Source organism: Strigops habroptila, chromosome W, assembly GCF_004027225.2.
Source record: "Strigops habroptila isolate Jane chromosome W, bStrHab1.2.pri, whole genome shotgun sequence".
Lineage (NCBI taxonomy): Eukaryota > Metazoa > Chordata > Aves > Psittaciformes > Psittacidae > Strigops > Strigops habroptila.
In genome coordinates this window covers 20,871,625-20,876,002 of record NC_044301.2, presented here as the reverse complement: position 1 = coordinate 20,876,002, position 4,378 = coordinate 20,871,625, and the positions used below count along the sequence as shown (strand labels likewise).

The 4,378-nt window shown below is 46.7% G+C and overlaps 1 long non-coding RNA gene across 1 annotated transcript; it reads left to right on the top strand.

Annotated features, from left to right (window-relative positions):
- The first annotated feature begins 2,576 nt into the window (after positions 1-2,576).
- LOC115619116 lies at positions 2,577-4,051 on the top strand. The gene is made up of 2 exons (XR_003994922.1): positions 2,577-2,812; positions 3,997-4,051. It is a non-coding gene; the product is annotated as an uncharacterized LOC115619116 (long non-coding RNA).
- Positions 4,052-4,378: the final 327 nt, after the last annotated feature.

Here is a 4,378-nt window from a genome sequence, read left to right as displayed (position 1 = left end):
TCAGCAAAATAAGGCAAACATCAATGAAATTATTTACATAGGATGCAAAGCGGCACAGAATCAGTTTCATGATCTTAGAATTCCATCCCCTAAGCCAAAACACCCCTTCAAACTCATTCTTCGCCACAGGTGTGTAGAGGTGTTAAGTTACAGGTTTACAGTACCCAGAGACAGAAGCATTAAGGTGGACCCTACATGCTGTCTACCCTTACCCCTCACACACATGTGGCTTGTTTCATTAAATATCTTTTTGGCACATACATACCACCGTCCTCCTGTGGAGATTTCTTTTTGAATCCTCCACTCTTCTAGTTACTCCTCCGACAGCTCGAAGTAGTAAACCAGTAAGTGCTACCTAAAGGCAAGCAGAGTTAAGTTGTTACTACCAGAAGACCTGGTTTGAATAGTGAATCTTCCCTCACAAACTGCAAACAAGCGGAAGAGGAATGTGACCCAAATATCTCCTTTGTTCTGAATGTATTTGAGAGAAGATTGACAGTCCTGGGCTGATCTGTGTTTTGTGACTGAAAATGCAGGAGGTTTTTCGGTAGCAGCTCTTTACCTCAAGTCCTCAGACAAGACCTCTCTCCCCTGATCTTGCTGTATGCAAGATTCTGACCCCGAGGCTTCCCTCACAAAAGTGGCTCTCTTTTAATGATACTGTTCACAGATGATGTCCAGAAGGCTTTTGAACAAATGGCTAGAGAATTACACAGTGTAATAATGCAGGTGAGATACCCGGCAAAGTAGTGCGCTGTGTCAGTGGGGAGCAGAGCACTTGCCAGCTCAAGTAGACCCTTTTTTTCCTTTCTTTTTTCAAGTGGCTTCATTTGTAAACACTGTAGATACAAAGCTCTCTTTAGGCTAAATTTTCAGAGCTGTTTTTCGTTTGTTGATGTGACCCAGGTGATGTTTTTTAGCCAAAGGAACAGTCTACATCTTTGCTTGTGAAAGCCAAATCCTGTGACATGCCAGGCGATGTTGCATCGGGAACAGTAATATGAATCAGAGGCTGCAGTAATAGATTTCTTGGAGCAGTGTTTTGCACCGCTGGGATACAGGCTTGAGAGCAAGTGGGGCAGAAGCTGATGTGAGGAGGATGCTCTCAGTGGTTCTGGGGGGTGGTTGGTTTTGGTTTTTTCATTTGATCTAGTAGTCAGACCTATTTTAAGAGAGTCTTCCCAGCTGCAAAGCAGATAATGTACTGTACCATCTAATCCTGCCGTGTGAATGAAGCTTGCTATCCCCCAAGTGCCTGCTCTGCTTATTTATCACACTCCAAAGTGAAGTGTAATACATGCTTGCAGGATGGCTGGCTTTATCCTCTCCAGGAGCTTATTTAGACAGCATCCTGCAGGGAGGAAGAACTGAGGTTTGCTGTAGCACAAGCTGACAGAACCAGTCCTCTGACTTATCTGTAACTTTAATCTCTCTGCTGAGCTCTCCTATGCTGACACATTTGGCAGCTCTTGTGGTGGAGCTGGAAAGAGCTGAAACCCGCCCAGCTTACGTGCATAAAGCTGCCTCTCTGCAGCGTGTGACTTGGCAGCCAAGAAAGTACATGGGACTAACGTGTCCTTTCCCTGGGAAGGCTGCCGTGTGCCAGGGCTGTTGAATCTGCTGTAAGCAGATGACTCATACCCAGGGGCCTGTGGGCACCTGGTGGAATGTCATAAATAAGCAGCGTGGTTCAGTGATTCAACACGATCTTTGGCTCCCCACCCAAGCAGCACAACCGCCTGCCCCTTTCTGCCCTCTTCCAGATGCTAGTGCTCTCTGGCTTCCCCAGGAAGCCCTGTCTGTCTTTGATGCCTCCGTACTGCAGGCTGCTCTCGCACAGCTGGTAAATCCTGGTGCTTCCTTCATCTTTAAGACCTGGAGACAAAACCTTCTTTGACTGTGGCTTGAGCTGGTGTATGCTAATCATCACTGCAGAGCTATTTGGTTGCATTTTGTGTCTGTCTACATGTCCGTGGTTTAAGTTCTGCAGGGTTGGTCTTTGCAGTGGTCTGCAGTATGCCTAGGTGCCTTCTGAGTGATAAAAGATGAGTGAGAAGGCAAAGATGAAATCATGCTGTAACATGCCCCTTGCTGGGTGGCAGGGTTGCGTCTTCTCTTTTTGCATTAACCTGAGCTGGTCAGAAGAAAGCCTGTCTGTGACTGAAGGCTAAAAGTAAATGAAAGCTGAAAGGGCTTTCCACAGAAATATTTGTGGGGGAAAGGCTGTTTTAGCTAGCAAACATTGTTTTTACAACCTGGAGCTAAAAGAGCAGGAATTGACATAAGCCTGGGGTGAGAGGCATCTCCTAACTCATCAGAATAGAGAAATTCTGTTCTGGTTTCTAGTTGGAGCAATTGCCAAATGTGGCAAAAGGAAGGGGAATAAAAAGTTTTAAGCCAAGATTTATGAAGTAAATGAAAAGGGAATTTCAGAGTATCTGTGATGACCAGAGACTGGCCTGGGTGACTTGGGAGGTTCCTTCCTGTCTTGTGCTCCTAGCTGGAGAGGAGGACACTTTCTCAGCCTCAGCTGTCCCAAAGGATGCTGTAAACACCCTCTGGCTTTGTGATAAAGCTTCATAAAACATTCCCTGCATCCTGCCCTGCCCCATCCCTTTGTATGCCTGCAACGCAGCATCTGCCATGGTGAAAACCTTCACCTTTGTTTTTGCTTGGTTTTTCTACAGGAATGGGGACCACGGATCATGTCACAGTGCTGGCTTCCACCAACTGTGCTGATGTCTTGGATAATGCTTTGATGAGACCTGGGAGGCTGGACAGGCACATCTTCATTGATCTTCCAACACTCCAGGTACATTCCACCTACTGCCCTGTCCTTACCATAATGTTGATGTCTAAGGTGTCCCAGTCCTTGCTGGCAGGGAAAAACCTGAGCTTGGAGAAGGTAGAGCTGGTAAGCTTCTGTTTGCCTTTATTCTTATTTACACGCTCTAGATGAAGGACTTGACATGCTAACACAGTTGCTTGTTTCCCTGAAATGACCATTCACTGGTTTTAAGCGTCTCTGTTCTGGTACCAGCTTTGGTGGTGAATTCTTCCATGAGGTTCTCTTTGCAATGCAGATGCAGAACTATGTTTGTGTCTTCTCTCCAGGAAATTGGGAACCACCTAATTGGCAAGTTGGCTTGTATAAGAGCTTAAATTGTCATGTGCTTTGAGCACCATTTGTTCTGTAGGTTTATCATCCTCACTATCCTTGTAAGGCAGCCTGTGAAGTGACTTGCTCCTTCTGAATGCTTTTTAAATCCATTTGCTAGGAGTCTTCAATGTCCGCTGTGTTGACATTTGTAATAGAGTTTTTGGAATAGGCTCAGCTGCAGTAAAGATCTGCCTGCTCTGCCAGCACAGGCTCTTCTTCTCCCATCTGTGCTTTACTGCCATCCTCAAGAGTTTTCAGTTGAAATATCTTAAATGCCTGATAGAATCTGGCACCAGAAGCATGAATCGTGCAGCTGCCCTGAAGGAGGAAGGGGAAAAACCCTAGTAACCGAGCCCATTGTTTTAATCAGGACCTCCTGGACCAGCTGAATGAGTCACTCCTTGACTACTTGCCAGCCGTCATTTCACCCCCACCTTCATCTGGAAAATGGTTGCTGGTGAAGTAGCTAGTAGATGGGGTTTGCAGTGTGTGAGGAAGCAGGTAGAGGCAGTCAGAGCTCCTTCCTGCAAGTGATTTTTATAATAAGAGAAAAGTTAAGGCAGATCAGAGTGAAAGTTAGGAGGGGAGAGTGGCCCTGAGAGAGAAAGCGGTAACTCATGGTAAGCCTCTGTACATCTGTTCTGAATTTGAGCCGGGTGTTTATCAGGGCTCCTGGAGCACTACAACACTGTAAGGACAGCCCTGCCCTCTGGTGGCAATGTCACCGTGTCCCCGCTGCCAGAGGTCTGCTTCTCCCCTGCTCCCTCCGAGGGACAGCACTGAAGCTGCCATGTCGTGAAGGCTTGCTGGGCTCAGGTGTTCTGTGCTCTTTACAGGAGAGAAGAGAGATCTTTGAGCAGCACCTGAAGGGCCTCAAACTGATCCAAGATGCCAGCTTCTACTCACAGCACCTTGCAGAACTGACTCCAGGCTTCAGTGGTATGATGTGTTGCGTCCTTATGGGGCTGCTCTGCCTGCTTCTGCGCTGGTTCTGCAGTTCAAGCTGGAGCTTCTTGGTTGCTTAGTTTTAACTATTTTGGTCTAAAGGGCTTTTTTCTTTAAGCCTTCTCCATCTCTACGGAAATAGTGGGAACCTAACCAGCTCCCTGGTGAGCTCTGATGAGCAATTGTTCATGGCTATTTCCAATCTTTTGAAACTTCTGGGACTAGCAGGGTGTGGGGATATGGAAAATACACTTTTATAATGCCTGGGTTCCC